Consider the following 23479-nt stretch of genomic DNA (forward strand, 5'->3'; position numbering starts at 1 on the left):
TTTAAGCAACGGAGAAAGCAAGATCTCCGTTGCTTTTTATGTTTCGCTATGTTAATTGAGTTTAACATAGCAAGACAGTTTTAAAATAAGCAAAGGACATCTCCGCGGCTTATTTTAAAACTGTCTCGCTATGTTAAACTCATTTAACATAGCGAAACATAAAAAGCAACGGAGATCTTGCTTTCTCCGTTGCTTTTGCTCAACTCTGATGTACCGCGCAGGCGCAGTACATCAGAACTGCCGCGGATGCCAGACATCTGCGGAAGGGCAGTAAACAGGCATTATACTATGCCATTATTTAAGAAAAGTAATAGTTTCTTTTCTTAAATAATGTCATGGTATAATAGCAATAACCCACTTCTGGGTGTGGGTAATGCTAAATTTACGGTTGGCTTTGTTTGGTCCTCGGGCTTGCCTCGGGACCAAACCACGCCAACCGTGGGTAAATTTAGCATTACCCACACCCAGGCGTGGGTTATTGCTATAAGAATCCCACTGAAGGTGGAAATAACCACAGTGAAATCTACTTTGTTGTTATGAAACATAAAATATATACAAGACGCATGTTTGGATAAATTAGTAAAAGCTTCATTTAATTGATGTACCAAATAAACTAAACTCATAAAACTTTCCTTAGCTGACCATTGTGTTTTTGGATTGTTTACTGTTCTTTCTCTGGGTTAAAGCACAACTAATTTTCTTTAACAAAAGTCCTACTGTACCTTTTCTCTCCTTTCAACAAATTCTGGAGTGAGTGAAGGAGGGGGAGGCAATGCTGGTTTCCTGGAGTTCAAAAATGCTGGTTGTCTTCTTTCTCAAGTCAAAGTTCAATGAAACTTAAATAGTTTTTAGTTCAATGTTTTCCAAGTTCATGGCCATCTGAATTTGAGTAATTTCTTCTTCCAACTCGTGGTCTTTGACAGTGAACTTCTGTCCTGTTAAACTTTCACTCAACTTGGATTGCAGTCACCCCAACTTTAGCACTGGGGAAAAAGTTCTAATTTGGAGAATGCAGTACTTTCTACAACTGTGTTTTATAATTGGAATAGTCTCTGTAGAAATTACCATTTTTGGGACTTGAATATAAACTGACATTTTCCAATACAAATGCTGCTACCTTGTTTTCCATTGCTGCTGGCAACTTAAATGCAGCAGTGTTACGTTATCATTTTGCCAGATTTTAAAGAATTCAACTGATGGTTCAGCCTTATTAACAAAGCTTTCTGTGTCCATTTAGCTTCACTATTCAGGATGTTTAGCTGTAGTTAGAGAACACATCATTGTACGTTAGTGATGTTGGAGTCCTGGTTAACTATATTGTCTTTGGAGCAACTGAGCTCTGCAGTGGTACTACTCTGGCTGAATTCTGTAATCTTTTCTCTTCTGTTTGTTAGGTTTTCACCATTTTTTTTTCTTCAGTCATGTCTATTTGTATCTGGAAGTTTCCCTTAATACAACTCGTGTTCCTGAACATCTGTTCACCTTTTGTTGTCTTCCATTTCTTTGCATTGCTCATTTATACATCCCTCCTGAACTTCTCTTGCTGTCATCTATTAAACTCTGCATTAAAGTTTTACATAATGTACCCTGCTCTCATTATCTTTAGTGATCCTTCTTTGCTCAGCCACTTCTAAAGCCTTCACAGACAGTCACATACAGTCATTTTGCCTTCTCAGACAGTCATTTTGCCTTCTTAATAATCTTTCTATTTTAGAATTAATTTTTGCCACTTACTGGGTAATATTTCAAACTTCTGTCCATAGTTCATGCACTCTGTCCAGCATGCCTAATCCATGACTACTGGTACTTCTCTTACTTTCTATGCTGCCTGTGGAGTAGATTACTGGTATTTATCTTACACTCTATGTTGTCTGGGGAGTAGATGACTTCTGTGATGATAGTACTCTGACTTTTCTGATGGTACATCCCTGAATTTCTATGTTGCCTGTGGAGTGGATGACTTCTATGACAGTAGAGCTCTGACTGACTACTGGTACTTCTTACTTTCTATGTTGCCTGGGTAGTAGATGTCTTCTGTGATGGGTTGTACTGACTTCTCTGATGGTACTTCTATGAATTTCTATGTTGCCTGTGGAGTGGATGACTTATGATGGTAGAGTTCTGATTGATTATGTTGCCAGTGAAGCAGATTACTGGTATTTATCTTACTTTCTATGTTGCCTGGGAAGTAGATGACTTCTGTGATGGTTGAACTCCTGACTTCTCTGATGGTACGTCCATACATTTTTATGTTGCCTGTGGAGTGGATGATTTCTATGACGGTAGAGCTCTGACTGACTACTGGCACTTCTCTTACTTTCTATGTAGCATGGGGAGTAGATGACTTCTTGGATGGTAGTGCTCTAACTGCCTACTGGTACTTCTTACTTTCTATTTAGCCTAGGGAGTAGATGACTTCTCTGATGGTAATACTCCGACTTAATTAGTAGTCTGACTTTGTCACTATGTTATACCATCTAAAGATATGTAGAAAACTATACATGACAGGAGAGAAAGTCTAACAAATTTTTGTGAGTATAACACTAAGCATTTCATGATGGTCTCTATGTTCCCATACCGTACTGTAGTATATGTCACAAGCTTCATCATACTACTGTTCGATTCTTAATTAAGCAGATTAATAAGTAGCATTCTTCTCGGATGTCTTTCTGCAAATAAATTGATTACTGAGGAGTAGTCTATCGGGATGTCCCTATGCATGAACAGCAACACTAAACTGTTAAGGCGCTCTTGTCCCATGGTACTCCGGAGTTCAGACTTTATCAGTTTTAAGGCTGAATTAGCCCTCTCTACTCCAGCAGTTGTGACTGGAGTGAGCAAGAGTGTATTTAATACAAAGGAAATGTGCGGGACCATTTTGACATTTTTTTGAGAATAGGTCTGCTTCAAATCATTTGGCAGTGCAGAATTGTGTGATAAAGCCTCCCATGTCCTTTTCCACAGTCTGAGCTCTTGGTGGAATGTTGTCAGTGAAGGCAAGTCAAAAAATATGTAAGTGAACTCTGTCTCTCTCTAATGTTAAGCTGTTCAAGTTTGATGGAATTAGTGAGAGTCCCTGAATAGCTGTTGATGCCATTGTAGTGAATCGTCTAGACAGTTCATGAATGAAGTGATCCAGAAAGGGAATACAAATTGCTCTTCGCCAGTACTCTTCTGAAGTCTCTCCAGCAGCATTATTCCTCATAGTCTGTTTGCTACAGACACGTGGAAGGGGCAATTTAGTATTACTGCAGAAACTCCCCATTTCTGACATATCTCTGAAGATATTCCTAAACTCATTTTCAATGTTTGCACGAACAGCCTGCAGCTCATGAAGCACACAGGTGACTTGCTCATATGCATACTGTATGTCTTGTGACTGTCATTGCAGAAGTTTGCTAAGGGGCTTAGTAAAGCCAAACAATAACCTTACTGACTGGAAGGAAACAATAAATCAAGACTTAGTAATTGAACTGTAAAGTCCACTGGCATCTTTCAAAGTTTTTCCATCCAAGTGTGGCCCTCTGTTATTCATAATATTGTCTAAACAGTGAATGAGTGCTTCATACATATGATAGAAGTCATCAAAGGCTGTATGTCTCTCCACCCATCTGGTCTCACACAGCAACTTCAGCTTTTGTTTTATTATAGTTCTTTTGTCACTTGCCTTTTGCTGTAAATTTATGTACTGCATTGATTCCTCTAGACATCTTTGCCTTTTTGGGGAGTATTTGAAAAACAAACCAACTTCCTTCACTATATTTAACATTATTCATACTTCTGGAACGTGGCAAGCCTTTGAAAGTACAAGGTTCAACTGGTGGCTAGCACAATGGAAAAAAATAGCATGTGGTACTTTTTCTTGAAACAAAGCTGCACAGCCTTTCTGTGCTCCAGCCATGTTTCCAGCACCATCGTACCCTTGAGCTTTGCAGTGCTCAAGATTCAATGTTAACTTTATTAGGCATGTGACCAACTTATTGCAGATCTCCTCTCCGGTCACAGATTCACAGGCAATAAACTCTATGAATCTCTCCACAGGATGGCCATTCTTCACATATCGTAGTACTACTCCAAGTTGTTCCCAGTTACTTATATCTGCAATTTCATCTGTGTGGATGGAATTAAAAGGTCCAAGAGGCTGTTGTTTAATATCCTTTATTATCTGCTGTTGAATGTATTCTTTAATACAGTGTAGCAATTCATTCTGCACTGTTTTTGAAATATATGTTGCATTCTTTTGGCATGTCCGCAAGTGGGCTTCTAACTCTCTGTCACCAGCATCAATTCAGAAATCGACTAGATATCTGAAGTTTCCTTTGTTGATTGTACAGTCAGATGTGCAATCATCTCTATGTCCATGAAGTGCTATCCCTTGCCTTCCACAGTACTCCAGACACTTTATAATAGAGGTTAGTAGAGCTCTGTTTTTGGCCACCTGCAGCTGTGAAGCATTTGAAATTGCAAAGTCCACTCTTTGACTTGGATTGTCACTTGTGATTCGGAAAGCATGTAATTTTGCCTCAGATTTCTTGTGGTAATCTAATTCTGAATGTCGCTGAATATCAGCTTTGGCATGCTTCCAATTACAGTATGGCTGCTCAATGAATAACTTTGCATGCTCTGTCTGCGCTGGTGTTGGAACACAGGCTAAACAATACAGCCCATCTTGTTTCACTGAATATGCCAGAAAATTAAACTGGTCTAGGCATGACAGCTGACATTGGCGAAGGGAACTTCCTGATTTTCTTCTTTTGTCTGTGAAGGCTTTGAGTGGAAAACGAAAACCGTCATGTGGTTTGCCATGATTTATGACAATGTAGTATTAGTACATGTGATGTACTCACTAATATCTGTCAGTGAACACTTTGTGGCACTGACTTCATTCAAATGCTTCTTACTGACTGCACTAACAGTAATCTCACTTTCTATGTTATCTCCTAAGCTGCTGACTTCTGTGACAGTACTATTTTCACTGACTTCTCTGATGGCACTACATTCATTTACTGTGTCAAACACACATGACTCTCTGACTGCTGGTTAAAAAAAACAAAAACAAATATCAGGAGGAAGATAACTTCTTTAACAGTACAACAAATACAACTACATTTGCCTCCATTGAATAGCGTACTGTTACACACAAAAAAAAGTTTCACTAACTAAAAAAAAAAAGGGAAAGACTCTGTACACTGGATGCCTGCCAACCCACAAAAGAAATGCGAAGTATACAGCATGGATTATTAAGATGTTCCGTCTCACCAATAAGCTCCTGCCTTCATATATGACTTTTAGAGTACAGTAACTTTCAGTTCATTTTCCATTCCATATCTGACTTTCCTTTCAAGACTAAAATCAGTAAAACTTATGAATACCCTCATTCATAAAATCCTAGACAAATACTTTAGCACAGGAAATAGTGTCACACACATCTAAACTATCTAACAATCATCCTGCGAATAGGACATAATTCTATACTTTGGCACTACTCTCACCCACAATGACTTACCCTCAGAGACTGAACCTTCTCCGTGTTTTATGACCTTTCTGAAAAATTTGAAGAGAGACTGTTGTAGTTCTCGCTTGGCTCCTGAAGACATAGCAGCACTTTCTCCTGACATACTGCAGCTCTTTTCAATACAAGAAATAACTGCTTCTGTTATCTAATGTACAAAATAAAACAGTGTCAAGTACTAATGACTTAACCAATGACCACAACAACATGTGTTCATTATGAAAGAACACATATAAAACACTTCACAAATGAATGCACAATCTGTTCTTTGCTTTGTCATGTTGCAATTGCTTTACAAAACTGTCTCTGTCCGTGGGTGCTATACTTCTCTATCAGCCTACAGACATCCTGGCATTACACAGCATTTACTGGACAAATAAAGGGCATAAGAAAAACTGTAAGCATTTTGTAAGCAATGACAGATATCACAATGTACAAATAGCAATGCTAAGACTGGGAAGTATTTTTTACTGTGATAATTTCACATTCACAGTCTTTCTATAAATGTTACTTTCACAAATTGCATATCTTGAGACTGTATAACCCAGAAATATATTGTTCAGTTTTGTTAATCTGACAAACTGTAACATGACAGCAAGAAATTCCTCTGAGCAAGAGTCCCCAAGCCTTTCTGTGTTGGAGGGAAGCATTCTAGCTTATCAGTGGGAGTGGTAAGCACTAGGTAGCCTATCTGCCACAAGATCTTGGTACACATTCTTAGTTTTAGCACTTGAAGTTGCCTATTTGTTCTTAGCACTTGTTCAGAACATGTTGTTAGCACTAAATAAGCTACAAATTACTGCAGCACTCAACCGTCCTCTTTACCTAGAGGAAAACAGTTTTTGTACTTACTTTCCTCACTTGCATAGAGAAAAACAGCTCTTATACTCACTTTCCTCAACTGTCTAGAGGAAAGTAGTTTTTTATCCAGGCATGACCAAGGGTCAGCTCCCAGTGTTCTCTCCTGTCTATCTGATGAATCTGGGCATCTTGAGGCAATGTAACAATTGCTTCATGTACACAGACAGCCCTCTCCTCCTACCACCCAACACTGCAACCTGTGAGAGATGCACTAATCTAACCAAACTGGAGGTAAAGCTCTCTCCAACCAAGACTGCACTTGACAGTCAAGAGGACAAGGTAAACACTTGCACCACACCACACTCATCAGTGCAGTTACTAAGACATGGTTTAAACCCATGGAGAGTATCCCAGCAGTTCCACACATTTAGACCATCTCTTACACAGGAAAGAACAAAAGGTGAAGGAGTCTCAGTTTATATCAAACATGAACACGCTTCAAGGATAGTTAAACAGTATGGCACACTTAATCTTCTCCATGTCTAACTTGCAGTAAGCAAAGTCCCATACCATATCCTGGCAAGTGATAGATCTCCCCTCTGTGACCCATAAAGCCCATACCACATACATAAACATACTGGAGACTTTCTTCCTTCAAACCAATACCATATTCATGGTTAAGTTTACCTACCCCAAAATAAACTGGGAATCATACATGACCTCAAGCTTGTGAGCCCAGAGATTTCTGGACTTTATCAACACAAGCATCCTGGACCAGATGGTCTGTATGGCATTAGGGGTGCTAATGTCCTTCACCTACGGTTGCCACCCATCCCGTTGTCAGTGGGACACTCACGGGTTGAGGCTTCTCATCCCGCTTCCCGCAGTCACCAAGCATGGGACTTTAAAAGTCCCGTTTTTCCCCTTTTTGCGATTGCGAATTCAATTGCCGTGGAAAAGCCGAAAATACTTCCGGTTTTTCCACAGCAATGCGGCTACGTCACCACCTGGACCTGCAGTTAGAGGGATTCCCTTCTAGGTCTGGGTGGTAATGCAGCACAGTAATTGGCTGCAGGGATTGGAGAGGGCGGGAACTTGCTAAGAAGAGCCCCATAAAGGTCGCAGCTGTAGAGCACTAAGCTCTACAACAGCTGCGAACGAAAAAAGATCTGATTCTATTTCTCCAGCCAGCCCAGCCAGCCAGGAAAGAAGCCAGCTAGCCAGCCGGCCAGCCAGCCAGTCATCCAGGAAAGAAGCCAGCCAGCCAGCCAGGAAAGAAATAAGCCAGCCAGCCAGCCAGCCAGCCAGGAAAGAAGCCAGCCAGCCAGCCCAGCCACTACTTGAACATCTAACTAGCCATTCCAGCAGGAAGGATACTTCCTAGCCCAGACTAGCCCAGCAATAACTGTGATAGTGGTAAGTAAATAATTGCATTTTGTGGTTTTAGTTATTTAAAATGGGAATAGTGTGCTTTATTTAAGTTTTTAATGTTTAGAGGTAGATGGGGATGTAGTATGCAGTATTTAAATCTGTGCAGTGGTTATTTTGAGATTTTTTGAGTACTAGTTTAAAATGGGAATATATTGTGGTTTAATTTTTTTAATGTTTAGAGGTAGATGGTGGGTGCAGTACGCAGTATTTAAATCTGTGCAGTGGTTATTTTGATATTTTTGAGTAGTAGTTTTTAAAGATATAAAACCTGAATGTGTATGTAATTGTTATTATTTTTGGGGGTATGATTTGGAAGCATTACTTTTAAAAGGCTGAACTGTGTATAGAAGTTATATTTCTGTTGGGGGGGGCAGTGAAATATAAATTTAGTGTGATGCATTTCTATTGTCGTAGCTTTTTCTAGGTATTGTCTGTTTGCAGATAGAAAATGTTTGAGCATAGTTTGCACTTTTTTGTATGGAAATGTGTGCAATTTAATGCTGTTTTCAGGAAGTTACGATATACTGTTTAGGTAATTTTACCTGTTAGTTCCTGCAAGTCCATGTGTATGTGGTACAAGTCTACCTTTTGAGGGGGAATGTTAACAGTTAACGTAATTCATTTATTATTCTAGTAGGTACATGTTGCCAATTTGCCGAAGCTATTTCAAGAGTGTTTTAATTTATACTTGAAAATGTGTGCATTTAATTTATTATGTATTTTTAATAAGGTTAAAATGTACTGCTTTGCTTGTAATGTGAATATGGGTGTGTTGCTTTTACTCGGGCCTGTCTGTTGCATTGCTGTGCTGGATAAATTACTCTTAATTGCTATGTTTTGAGGTAAAAGGAGCCCATGGAGTCTGCTGTACATTGTAGTTTATATTACTTCTCTTGCAAGAAGTATTTTTAAAAGTTAAATGTTTATGGACTTTTTTCCCATTTATTTTTTTTTTTTGTGGATGGATGCTCAGAAGTTAATGCAATGTATTTGAGATTGTGCTAAACCATGTCGTTGTTACAGGGTAGTTTGCATTTATAAGTAGCAAAGTTTGAATTTTGTGTTTTAGTGATGTCTTCAACATACTTATGTACTGTTTTCATTATAATCCGATTACGACCAGTGCTGCTGTTGGGCATGTTCATTAATAGATCATTGCGCTGTGTAAATTAGTGCCATACATTTCTTTTAACTGCTGTGGTCAAAAGCTAAATCAGGTCTATGGTATCCACTGTGCATTCTCATTCATTTTAGTGTTTTTTGGTTCAGTGAATGTGGTTAACTTTTTTTTGTCTTGAGGGATGGGGTGAGGTGGGCATGTTCAGTGGTAAAAATAATGCATTTCATTTTCTACAAGCTGTATTAATGTTAGTTTTCAATGGCCAAAATGTTTTATTTATTTATTTTTATTTTACATTTGTTAACCGGGCTAGTCCAACTGGATACATGTCCATTTTTAGTGGAGGCCCGAGGAGAAAAGCTTCGCTATCTACTACATGATAATTGACAGTATATTGTCAAATACATACAAAAATTCAACCCACGAGAGACAGTATAATACACAATATAAGAATAAGCATGGAGAAAAAGTACACAGTGTAAAGGATATACAAGCATACACAATACTTAGGACTTTTGAATGACAATAAGAGGAAGGTTAAAGGGATAATGCTTTTATTTGAGTATTAGAATGGGTAGAATAATATAGATTACAATAGGATGTTAAAAGTAGGCAATATAAAGTAGATTTGGGTAAAGTTGCTAGATAAGTGAGGGCTTATCTTAGTAGTATAGAGAACACTAAAAGCATAAAGCTGGAAAAAAGAAAGATGTGTGCATGGGACATGGGGAAGAGGATGATCAGCTTGGGTAGTCACAGGAGCATAGCCAGTGGTTGGCTAGGTAGTGTTTTAGTTTAGTTTTAAATATTGAGACGGAGGTTTGGGATGTCAGGTTGGGAGGAAGTAGGTTCCATATTTTACCAACTGAGTTGGAAAACATAGATTCTCCTGCAGTATTCCTAGATTGAGAGGTTTGAATCAGTATTTTGCTAGATGAGCGAAGGTTTTTTAGGTTGTTATAGGGCTTTATAAGGGTGGAGAGTATAGGAGTATTGCCAGGGTGGTGAAGGGCTTTCTGGGCTATAGAGAGCTGATAGTATTGAATTAGGTGAGGTAGCTCTAGCCATCCTAGGTGGCGGCGATTTTTGCAGTGATGTGTTTTATATGGGGAGGATGTGGCAAATCGGGCAATGTTATTGTAGGCTGATGTAAGTTTATTGATGTTATATTTGGATAGGTTCGTGTACATAGGGGAAGCATAAAGTAGTGTAGAGATGAGATGTGTTCTGGCTATGGTAGTTCTTGCTTCTGTAGTAAGGAAGGATTTGATTCTATAAAGTGAACCTAGTTTTCTATTAGTTGCTTTTATGGTTGAGTTGATATGAAAGTCAAATTTAAGTTGGTTGTCAATAGTTATGCCTAGGAGTTTGGTTGTTTGGTCCGGGGAGATAAGGGTGCCATTGTTAGATGTGAGAGAGAAGTTAATGGGGGGGACTGGTGTGTAGGTAGGAAGAGAAGTAGTTTAGTTTTCTTAGGGTTTAGAAGTAGGCAGTGATTAGAGAACCATTGCTCTATGGTAGTAAAAGTTTTTTGGGTAAGGTAGTGTAAGTCATTTTGGTTGGAGGCAGAACAAATGATGGTAGTATCGTCAGCGTATTGAATACAAAATGCCCCCTACATTACCTCATTTACTATTTGACCTTTTTCAAACTGTTTGTAATAACTCTTTTTTTGCTCCATTCCTCGGTTCTTTTGCATGCCAATGTTTTTTGAGCCAGTTCTTTCGCATGCCAATGTTTTTCGAGCCAGTTCTTTCATGTGCCAAAGTTTTTCAAGCCAGTTCTTTCGCATGCCAATGTTTTTCAAGCCAGTTCTTTCACATGCCAATGTTTTTCAAGCCAATTCTTTCATGTGCCAATGTTTTTCAAGCCAGTTCTTTCATGTGCCAATGTTTTTCAAGCCAGTTCTTTCATGTGCCAGTGTTTTTCGAGCCAGTTCTTTCATGTGCCAATGTTTTTCGAGCCAGTTCTTTCACATGCCAGTGTTTTTCAAGCCAGTTCTTTCGTGTGCCAATGTTTTTCGAGCCAGTTCTTTCATGTGTCAATGTTTTTTGAGCCAGTTTTTTCATGTGCCAATGTTTTTTAAGCCAGTTCATTTGTGCTGTGCAGTAGTATGTTACTGCACCCTACTAACACAGTTTTGTTTAACATGTTGCATGTCAGGTAAGTACAGATTCAAGCATGAAGAGAGCAGCAGTTTCATCACAGTCAACCAGCAGCAAGAGAATGTGCAAGTGGCAGGACGTTTGGAAAACAGAATTTGACTGGATCGAGAGATGCAATGATGTCAAAGCATTCTGCAGGTACTGCAAGAGAGAATTTCTAGTGACCCACGGTGGAAGAAATGATGTTGCACAACATGAGGCAACTGAACAGCATAAGACTGCCATTCTTCAAGCTAAATCCACTCATCTGATGACAAAGTGGGCAAGGAACGCAAACCTTGAGGGACCAGAACTTAGGATCATTGCAGCAGAAGCCTCTGAGGTTTTCCATGCTGTTAATCACAATATTTCATATAACAGCTTGGACTGTGCAGTAAAGTTGGCCAGCCAGTTGTACAGTGGCTCGGACACTGCAAAGAAACTATCTTGTGGCAAAACCAAGGCTGAAGCCATAGTCGAAAATGTTTTGGGACCACACTCATTGGAATGCCTCCTGCATGACCTTCAAAAACCAGGTACTTCATTTGCAATTTCATCAGATGCTTCCAACAAGGGGAGCATAAAATTATTTCCCCTTGTTGTGAGGTATTTTTCAAAAGAAGAAGGGGTGGTGAATAGCCTTTTGGACTTCTATGAAGACCCTGATGAATCGGCACAGGCTATTTCACAGCAAATTTCCAACATTATGGAAAGGCACTCCTTGCCCTGGAACAGTATTTCAGCTTATGGGGCTGATAATGCCAGTGTTGAACTATGGGAAGAAATCTGGTGTGTATACCAGATTAAAGGAAAAGTGCCCATCACTCCAGAAGGTTGTGTTGCCCATATAATTCACAATGCAGCCAAAAAAGCTGCAGCACAACTACCATACGACATGGAAGCATTTGTAATGAGACTTTTCAGCCACTTCTCAGGTTCGGCTACAAGGACCAGAGACTTGAAAGACTTCTTTGAGTTTTGTGGCATGGAATTTGAGAGTCTGTTAAGACATGTGCCAACAAGGTGGCTGTCACTACTCCTAGCCATTGAAAGAGTAGTGAAAAATCTCCCAGTGCTCCAGTCCTATTTCCTCTCTCAGGGAGACGAAGAGACCCCCTGGCAGATATGGCAGTACTTTTCAGCTAATGAGCATGGTGAGAATGAATTGCCTATGCTGCACCAGTACTATTTGCACTTTCTCTGTGCTGTTCTTGTTGATTTTAATGAACATACAAGTACATTAGAAAAATCAGCACTTACTGCCATGGAAACTTTTTGTGTAATGGTCTCTCTGAAGCAAAAACTGCAGGCAAGAGCTGAAGGTGCTTTCTTTGGAGGGAAACTTGGGGCACTTATGAGCACATTAGACAGCGCTTCTGCTAACAAACTGAAAAGAGACTTCATTGTGTTCTTGGTGAAAGCAGTGAAATACCTGGAGCAGTGGTTTGATTATACTGAAAGCAACTACTTGTTTACACTATCTAAATTATCTCTAAATGAGCCCTTTGCCTTCAGTGACTTGCTTAATGTGACCACTGCCCTGAGTCTGCAGGATGCTGATGAAGATTATCTTTTTAGGGACTACTTGGCAATTAGGCCCTCTCTCGAACAGTTATGTAACACAAGCTTGACCCCAGGAGAGAAGTGGCTGAAGCTTTTCAAAGAAGGGCCTGAACTGACTGCACTATATCCGGTAATTGCTAGGGTTTTATCTATACCACCCTCAAACGCATTTGCAGAAAGAGTTTTTTCATTGGTGAAAGGTAAATGGACAGATGTGCGAAACCGATGTAGTGTGGACTTGTTAAAAGCTGAACTAATGATGAGTGTAAATTACCGGATGAAATGTTGTGACTTTTACTCAAATATTGTTTCAAATCGGGCCCTTCTTCAAGCCATAAAATCAAATTCAAAATACACTTTAAAAAAAAAAGTGATTTAGTGTACTAGTGTGCAGTATAAAGTACTAAGGTGCAGTTTGTAATTTTATGTTTTTCTTTGTTTAGCATTAATTTGCTAGGGTGCATATACATATACGTACTAGGGTATGTAGTTTTGTGTTTTTTCTTTGCTTTAGCTTTAATTGACAATAAAAAGTCTTAATTTTATACTTGGCTTGTATGTGGTATGTAGATTTTTTTAAGTTTTCTTTCTGAATAGTAATGGTTGGTTTATGAATTTTTTAACTTTTTAAATAAGTGTCTGTTTAATGAGTAGTGTGTTTTTTATTCCTTTAAAGTTTATTTATTGTTACAGCTGATTAGTGTGTGTTTGCAGTAATAGTTCACTTCATTTAAATGGTTTGAGTTTTCAGTATGATGTAATGTCACAATGTTGCATCCATAACTAATACTGCATCTCCTTTAACAACTCTGGTGATGTCGTGGTGGGGGTGTGGTCAGTGTCATGTTGGCCACACCTCTATTATGTTGACCACACCCCCATGTCCCACATTGCCCTTGTTAAAAGGTGGCAACCCTACCTTCACCTGGTCCTCATAAATATGCGGTAATGTTACTCCCTCCCAGTGTAATGTCCTCACTAGTCAGGTCAGACCATAAAGCTAAAATAAAAATTAACCCCAGCTAACTATGGAACTTCTAAGAATTATTCTAAGGTTAACTTCCTACTATTAAGCAACACCCTAACAAAATTCCAAGTCCCCAAACCCTGAGAACAGTGCTTCCTAATCAGAACAGTTCATAGACACCCTGTACAATCATGTAAATAGCTGCATAGAGACAGCTTAACTTTCCCAAAATAAGTATAGGTATCCTCAAAAAGTAAGCTACCCTGTTTGAACCCCAACATCAGTAGGTTGTATAACAAAGTAGAAAAACATGGTCAAAAGCAGGAAGGGCTATACTCAGCAAGGTAATAGTTCCCCCTTCAATCCAAACGAGTGAATTAAAGTTCTAATCATGTCTATCAAAGCCAAAGTTGAGATAAAAATAACCTCCCCGGTAAAGGATAACCACAAGGCTCTCTTTACCTATGTCCACAACCTCATAGGTAACACACAGCAATGTGCTGTGGTTTGAAATATAATTTTATAACTATTGTAACACTCTATAAAATATATTTGCATTACCTTATACACAAAGAATTTCACTTTGACAGTTTTAATTGTGTCCTGCCATCTTTCTATTGATCGAGTTTTTTTTATATGGGATAAATGCCTGTTCCTTGTTAACCTATCTATTTTGCATTGACTCCCATTTCCTACTTTTAATAACCATCCCTCATAATTCAGTCCTATTGCCGCCAGGGTTATTTTTTCGTTCAAAGCTTAAGTACCTCTTTAGAAACCTTCAACCTGTAGTATTTTCCCCATTCAGTTCATCCGTTCACAGCCCCTTTCTCCCATTTTTACACATGGGTTCAGGGTGCCACCTCAATAGTCAGTCCTTCATCAGTTTCTCTTTTCATCCACTCCATTACCAATGCCCACTTCTTAATTTATTAAACCACTGACCTTAACTTACATGCCACTGTTCCAAACATACAAAATAGGTTGTCATTGTTGCCAACGCATAGTTAACTGTTTAAATATTACTGCATGACAGTGAACAACCTACAGTGTAGAGTTCTGTGTAAAACATGCATCCATTTACAGGGCAGAAGCTACCACAGTCTGTGAAGTTGCTTTGTATAACAGATCAGATATTGCTAACAGCTTATTTTGTATTGGATCCTTACTAGTATTAAATGAAGGTGTTATCCATTTTTACTCAGTTGTGACATCTAGTTTTCTAGTCTCCTCTCCAAATGTTCTCATATTTGTACCTCTCAAGTACAGTAAGGCCTATGGTGATTAATTTTTCAAATTCGCCTTGAAGTGTCTCTGAAAATGATAACTGATAAATCATCAGATATAACATTAGAATCAACTTCTAAAGGTGTTAAGTTATCAAATGTATTGCTTGCATTGGATAACCAGATTAAAATCAACTCACTTTACCCCCTGCATTTGAATACATTGAAATACGTTACTCATACACTCAGTTCTGTGTTTATACTGCATAGTTCAGTACTCACGCCATTTTTGCACATTTTAACATACTCCTTCTGTTGGAATATTTGTTTCTCTTCTGCATCTAGAGTGCCATGTATTAGGAATGTACATGATACCGCTTCTCCACTCAAATTAGTCTGTGTCTTTACCCATTCTTTCATTCCCTTTCCCTGATGGCTTCAAATGACATTGTAGTATTTATTGAGTAGTCAAGTAAAATAATATACATTCAGGTTTAACATACTCTGAAATGCAAATGAAATTGGATTCCACTTTCCAAGCAACACCATCATTTACAACAGTACAAAAAAGAAATGTAAGAAAATTCGATACAATGCAAGTCAGAATGACTTCTTGCAGCATTTGCTTTAAAATAACTTCGAATAAAAGTGACTGAGAGGGAAAGTTGCAGTGCAAAGCTACACAGCCAACATTTTTGAAAATAAATTGTATTAAATAGGCTCATGAAATACATAATAAATATAGAGTTTGTTTGTTTGTTTATTTATTTATTTATTTATATTTGTTGACCGGGAGTGTCCGACTGGACGTAGGTCCATTTTCAGCGGAGGCCCGGGGAGAAAAACTCCACAGTTAAAATAAACAGACAGTAGTTACATTGGATTATGTAGTGATTAACAATTTACATAGGAATTACTGACAACATATTAACAGATGAAGAACATAGTACATCAGTAGACAACTAGAATCTTTATCTGTGAAGTACATAACAGACATTAACAAATGTTAAAATAAGAAGTTCCTGCTGTATAAGTACTAGGCTTATGAGCATCTGAGCTTGCTATAATCAAGGTAGTTAGTGGAGTGGAAAGAAAGGTAGTGGTTGGATGGGGTGGGTGATATTAGAGTGGGAGTTGCAAGGGCATAGCCAGCATGTTTTTAGGTGCGCTTTTAGTAAAGTTTTGAAGTGGGTGCATGATGGTACAGAGGTAATTGTGGGTGGGAGGGAGTTCCATAATTTGGCTATGGTGCAAGAGAATAGTGCTTCACCAGCAGAGTTATTGGCTTTAGTGATCTGCAAGTGATTTTTGTTGTTTACTAGTTTGTGGGCGAGTGAGAGTTGATACCATTGAAGGAGGTGAGGGAGTTCAAGCCAGCCCAGTTCAGCAAGTGAGAGACAGTGGTGAATACGGTAGGATGCCCCTGTGGCGAATTTGGCAATTTGGTTGTAGCAGGTCTCTAGCTTGTTTAGATCGCATTGCCTTAAGTTGGTATATATTGGAGAGGCATAAAGTCGGGTGGAGATAAGGTGGGAATTTGCTATTGAAATCTTTGCTGCTTTGGTGACAAGATGCTTATTTCTGTATAATGCTCCTAGTTTTTTGTGGACTTTTTTATGGTCATGGATATGTGAATGTCAAATTTTAGTTTATTGTCTATTTCCACTCCTAGCAATTTGGTGTGTTCAGTTGGGTATATAGTGGTGTTGTCTTTTGCTGTGATGTTAAAGTGAGAGTTGTTTTGCGTATGTTTGGTGGGTTGGAAGATGAGTAGTTTAGTTTTGTTTGGGTTGTGTATTAATTGGGCATCGGATAACCAAGTTTCAACAGAGGAAAAGGCTTCCTGTGTGACTTTTTGCAGTTTGGGTAGGGACTGGGCTGAGCAGATGATGGTCGAGTCATCTGCGTATTGTATGAGTGTGCCATGTGTGGTGGCAGAGGCTAGATTATTTGTGAAAACAGAGAAGAGTAGGGGTCCAAGGATGAATCCTTGGGGAACCCCTATGGAGACCGGTAGTTGGGGAGATATGTCATTCTGCCATACAACGGATTGTTGGCGGTCAGACAGGTAACTCTGAAACCAATTGGTGACTGATTGTGAGAAGGATAGTTTATTGAGGACAGAGATAAGTTGTTTGTGTAGGACCATGTCAAATGCTTTAGATAGGTCTAGGAAAGTAGCAGAGGAGAAATAGCCATTGTTTTTATGCTGAAGGATAGTGTTAGTAAAGGAGAGTAAGGCAGTGGTGGTGCTATGGTTTGGTCAGAAACCATGCTGAGTATTGGAAAGGAGGTTGTTAGTAAGGAGGTAGTCTGAGACCTGAGAGTGTATGCATCTCTCTAGTATTTTGGAGAGTGGAGAGAGAATAGCTATGGGGCGGTAATTGGTTAGTTCTGTGGAGGGTCCGCCTTTGTGGAGGGGAATTATATGTGATACTTTCCACAGTGTGGGAACATAACTTTCTGACAGAGATCGGTTAATCAAGATGGATACTGGGTAGGCCAGAGCATCAGCTGCGATTTGTAGGTATTCACTTGGGAGGTTGTCTGCTGCTAATTTGGTGGGTTTAAGTTTAGTTAAGAGTTTTTTTATGTTGGAGGTAGGTACATGAGAAAAGGAGAAGGCAGTGCGGAGATTAGTAGTTGAAGGTGTGGGTTGGAGGGGAGGGGGGTTGTGTTGTTTAGCTAGTGATTGTATGGTTTGTGTGAAGTGTGTGTTGAACGAGGTAGCAATATTTTCTAAGGAGTGAGGGATGTTAGGAGGAGGGGTAATGACTTTACCTGGGTGGAGGATGGAGTTTATGGAGGACCAGAATTGTTTGGGGATGCGTTCGGAGGAATCTAGGGCAGACTGGTAATATTGGAATTTGTCCTGTTTTATTAGCTTTTTGACTCTATTGCGTAGTTCTAGGAATTTCTGTCTAGCTGAGGGGGTCTTGGTTTTGCGCCAGTGCTCCCAGGCTTTATCCCTGTTTTTCATTTCTGACTTAGTGGTTTTCTATAGCCATGGGGAGGGTTGTGCTTTGATTCTGGAAAGTCTTATGGGGGCATGGTAATTAAGGATGCTCAGGAAGGTAATATTAAAAAATGCAACTGCGCCATCAAGACTGAGGTACTTTAGAGGATGCCAGTTACATTCTTTGAGGGATGAGATGAATGTGAGTGGGTTAAAGTTTATTTTTTTATGTATCTGATGGTAGACGACAGGTTTAGCTTGGTATAGGTATTTTTTCAGTAGGAATGTTGGGGAGTGATCACTGAGGCTATCTGATAAGCAGCCTGTTATATATGACTGGGGGCTCTTACTGACTAGTATCCAATCCAGGGTTGTTAGGTCAAATAAGCAAGAAATGATACGGTGCGGTGTTCTATTGTAAAAATAATGAAAGCCAGTGTGATTAAAGGCATATGATAGCCAGAAATCCTGTGTTGCACACTATTAAAAATAGATCTAGAGCATGTGTTTAGTTATTCGCTTATAGATTTCAGTTAACACAGCTACATTTTTAAATACTTCAGTTTAGCATAATTTTTCAATACTGTGTGTGTGTGTGTGTGTGTGTGTGTGTGTGTGTGTGTGTGTGTGTGTGTGTGTGTGTGCGCGTGCACGTGTGTGTCTGTGTCTGTTTTTTAATTACATGCAGTAGGTCTGCCCTCTCTCATTGTTGCTTATAAACCTGGACTGTATATATAGAGCGTCATTTACGGAAACACAGACATCAGATCACTAGAATAAAGTTCTGCTTCGCTGGCAAAAAATATTCCCTTCTAAGACTGGCCTTTGAATAATGAAAACTGAAGCATATTCAGGCTGGTATGTGCGCAGCTCTCCACCTTCAAACCGTGGAACAGTACCTGTCATAATATGGGACACATGGACAAAATGTGGAACATTTACCAACAGCCAGCCTACTTACAACTTCAACTAGGAAGCACAGCATGCTTAAATATATTATTGTATTCTTAAAAAAAGTTATTGTGATGAACTATTATAATTTATTGATATTTACTATGGATATCAGTTAAAATACTGACACTGAATGTGGGACAGGCCTTTTCAACATAGTACTGTGAGGAACATGGACTTTAGACTCAGAATAAGGGACACTTGAAAGGTGTAAGTTTATGTCTATGAAGTTGCTTTAGAAAAGAATGGCCTTGTGCCTGTCTACTGGAAAACACATTCACTCTTCCTAGCAGACTACCACTAACCACAATCTGTCCACCGACATAATAGTTTTAACAATTTTACCCTCACTTCCACACTTGTCTACCTAAGGGTGTAATAGTGCTTGCTCATACCATGTGCTGTTAGTTTTCATTACCTCCAGATGGCGCCAAACTTACCTTCCACGATGGCATTCTTTACCAGTACACATTATTATTATTGTTATTATTATTATTATTATTATTGTTATTATTATTATTATTATTATTGTTATTACTGCTGTTATCACATGTTCTTCCTTCCATCTGTGGGGTGTCTGGTGGGACATGGAAGATTGGAGGAGGCACTGGTCTGGAGCTCAGATGTATGAATGGGTGTATTACTGTCTGCGGGGTATGCGGAAGCTGTCTGTTAGTTTCCAAGTTGTGTACTACCAAAAAATGTTTTTTCAGAAGTGCAGATACATCCAAAACACGCTTCATGCTGGGTCTGATAAGGAAGTTAAACAACTCCAAGTCTTGGATATCCTGGAGCAGGTGCTGCTTCCAGACATATGGAAGGACTTCAATTACACCCGATCCAGAATGAACCTTGGACTCCCAGAAGATAGTGGCAGCCTGAGTTCGGCTAGAGCCTCGGGTCAACAGTTACTGCAGAAGCAAATGCTGGAGGTGTGGGATTGGTTTTCTCGCAGAACCTACTGGACCAAATTAAATTACCTTTTGGTGCTGTTTCAGCTATGCGATTCACAGTTGTTGTATGTCATTGGAAATCTTATTCGCATCTTGCTTAGAGAAAAGTTTAAATGCAAACAAATCAAAAGGTAACAAATTCCTCTAAACAAATACAGTAAAACTGATGTTTTACTCTGCGTGAGTAATATGAGGGTAGCGACGGCAGGGCAGTCACCATTTTCATTTTTCACTTAAAAAGGGGTCAACAGTTTCAATACAAAACAACATATAAATAAAGCAATACAGAAATGATGCACCGTTATAAAATCTGAAGTGTAAATAAAGAGATGCTGAATCGGGCTGCTTCCAATTAAAATGGCTGTACACAATAAAAGGAACAATCATTGAATGGGACTCCCATGACCGAAGAAAGAATCCACAAGACTCCACAGGGAAAAACGCAAGAGCATGTGGGGAAAAACTAGTGCAGATCATACATGGCACATTTTTAAACTACAGTCTGCCAAGGCATCTTGAGGGATTCAAAACCTATTTTGGGGAATCAAAGCGTTCAGCATGTGGGCTAACAAATTATCAGAAATTATTTATTAATTAATTTTTTGAAAGAGCACAAACACACAAGGAAAATCATTATACAGTATTTCATGTTCCACATCTGCATCTTCGTGCCACACATGATTATTAATTAATTTAATACCTCAGTGCCTTGCATAACAGTCACAGTGCAAAATATTCAAATTTTTTTCAAACAATTGAATTGGGGAGCTCTTTGGTACAAAAATGAAGAAAAAAAAATACCTCTCACAGATTTGTTGACTCAACGGAGTTTGTTGCTGGAGTTTAGAACTCTGCACAATCACTGACTTAATATTATTCCCGCAAGTTTCTTCCTACACGATACTCTCTGAAGTTTCTACCAAAACGCTCCTAACTCAACTACAATAGAGAATTATTTGGAGAAGCAATTAAGGAGATTATAAAATCACCTGACTCTGCAACCTCCAATAGTTTCTCCGATGTATTTGAGTTAGGTGTGCTTTTTCACAGCTTTGATGATTGGTTGAAAGGAACTGAAGTTAACTGAAAAAATGTACGGTACTAGTGTCCACATTTTTTTTTAACTGTCAAGGAGACATTGATCATAATATGGACAGCGACTCCATGTGATTTTGTCTCTATGACAGTTAAAAAAAAAAAAAAACGTAACTTGAAAACGGAACAAAGGTTCTAATGGACAAAAGGGGATGGCACGTGCCCCTGCGCCCATGTCTAAATCTGCCACTGTTAGGGGTATGCATGCCATGCCTTATTGCATTTCTGAGGTGTCTCCTGCATTAAAATGAGTTACTATGGTGAGAGTAATATTAATTCTTAAAGTATTTTATACACATACCCTGAAATCTGACAGAATTCAGTTGGAGTCTCTGAGGTTTCAGCTGGATCTTTGGAGCTCCAAGAACAATAGGGCTGCCACGCTTTCAAATGCCCAAAGTAGGACATTTTTCACATAAATGAGTGATTTTGTATGGCAAACAATATCCACAAAAAATGCAAAGGAGTGGACTTCACTTTTTTGCCAAAATAAAACTCATTCTTGATGAATTTGAGTTGCATATGTTACTAACATATTAAGATGTTTCAGATACAAAATGATTTATGCAGCTGTTAAAGGTATGTTAGAAAATATTTTTTGCCTTAAATTCTCAGGACATTCACAAATTTTCATGTTTTTTTTTAACTCCAGAGAATGACCAATACATTTCTGGTTCTTCAGGACTGCCATCTCAATTCTCATTTTTAGAGAGATTGCCCCATATTAATGACATCATAATATTAGAATTTCAAAGAATATTAGTGCCAACAGATTGTGTCTGCCTTGTTATCTCCACATAAAATCCTTCCACATAGGCATGAGCATTTCAGATTTATTTTATTTGTATATCTGTCATTGTCCATTGCTCATGGTAGGAACTAAAGAAGAAAGGTTAATCCAATGATATAGCCTTGTAGAATTATTGTTTATTTCTTATATTTGTTGCATCATCAGTTCATCATCACTACAGCAACAATTCAGGTGTTTCTGGGACTCTGAAAAAGTTTTTTTTTTCTATACTTGCAGGTAAGTTACAGTATTTTCAGTATGCAGTGCACAAAAAGTACATTTTTGTACCTACCATAAATGTAGATGTTCGAGTGTATTCACTGCTGCAGTCATTACACTTGGGTTATCCTGCCATCAGGCGGTCCCGCAGTCAGCCAGAGTTCCAAAGTCTTGGTCCGGCGTCGGTTGCTGTCACTTCTTTCCTGATGTCAGTGTGCCAGTGTGCCAGGGGTATATCAGGGGTATATCAGATGCAGCCGACACCATTTTCTTCAGTTTTTCTTGCCCCAGATGTCAGGTGCCCCCAAATAGGTAGGCAATACATATTGCTAATAAAACCTACATAAAAAAAATAAAAACAATACCTTCAGTTACAAGCAAATACACCATATAGGTTGTATAGGGTAGAAAGGTATAGATAAGTCCCAGCTAAGAAAGTGGGGATGGAGGGAGGGTAACCTGGACTGCAGCAGTGAATACATTCGAACATCTACATTTATGGTACATTCAAAACTGTACTATATTCATCGTGTTTCACTGCTGCAGTCATTACACTTGGGTTGAATTCCAAAGCTGAGGTTGGGTGGCTGGGTCTATAAAGGATTCGGGGTGGCTATGAGGCCCTGCAGCACTGCAGTGGCAAAGCCAGCTCTGGATTTAGAGTAAAGAGGCAAGTGGTAATGCTTGGTAAAGGTGTGCACTGAACTCCAAGTTGCAGCTTCCAAAATATCCTTGGTAGGTACTCTTCTAAGGTAGGCAGTTGAAGTGGCTGTTGTGTGTAGCAGAAACAGATACAGTATCCTATCCACTTTGATATGGTCTGCTTTGAAATAGCCTTTCCCTGTGATCCTGCATATACTACAAACAATTGTTCAGTTTTCCTGAAAGCTTTTGTTTTGTCCAAGTAGAAGCATAACTGCCTGTGTATGTCCAATGAGTGCAGAAGTCTCTCCCCTTTATTCTGGGGATTTGGATAAAATGTTGGCAAGTGAATAGTTTGGTTAAGAGCCACACTGGATACCACCTTTGGCATAAATGTTGGGTTTGTTCTGAAGGAAACCCTGTCCTGCTGAAAAATGGTGAAAGGTTCCACTGCCATTAGTGCCTGTAACTCTGACTCTTCATGCTGAGGTTATTGCCAGAAGCAGATCAGTTTTCCATGACACATATTTTAATTCTGCTGAATTGGCTGGCTCAAAAGGAGGTAAAGTTAGTTTTTACAAGACAAAGTTGAGGTCCCAAGTTGGTGTTGGTGCTCTCCGGGGTGGTCTTATGTTTTTATCCCCTCTGAGGTACTGTTTTAATAATGGATGAGAGAAAATAGGAGGATCCGTGTTGTAATGAGCTGCGATGGCAGAGGCATGGATCTTAATGGATGAAAAGGATAGGCCTTTGTCCAGCATCTCAGTTAAGTATTGTAATATCTGGCAAATATTTGGAACAAGAGGGTCAAAGCTTTGAGCCTGGTTCCAGGCGCAGAATCTCTTCCACTTTTCTGAATAGGATTTCCTGGTGCTGGGCCTCCTGGCCTCCAAAATGACATCCATAACAGCTTTAGAGAGAAGTGTTGGCTATTTGGCTAAGTAATCTGCCATGCAGCCAGGTTTAAGGTTTTGAGCTGGCTGTGCAGGATCTGATTGTTTTGTTGCATCAGAAGATGAGGAATTTGAGGTAAAATCCATGCTGTGCCTTGAGCCAAGTTCTTCAAGATTGGGTACCAGTGCTGGCGTGGCCAGTCTAGGGCAATCAGG

This window comes from Protopterus annectens, chromosome 1.part2, assembly GCF_019279795.1.
Source record: "Protopterus annectens isolate FY-2018-M chromosome 1.part2, PAN1.0, whole genome shotgun sequence".
In the NCBI taxonomy this organism is placed as follows: domain Eukaryota; kingdom Metazoa; phylum Chordata; order Ceratodontiformes; family Protopteridae; genus Protopterus; species Protopterus annectens.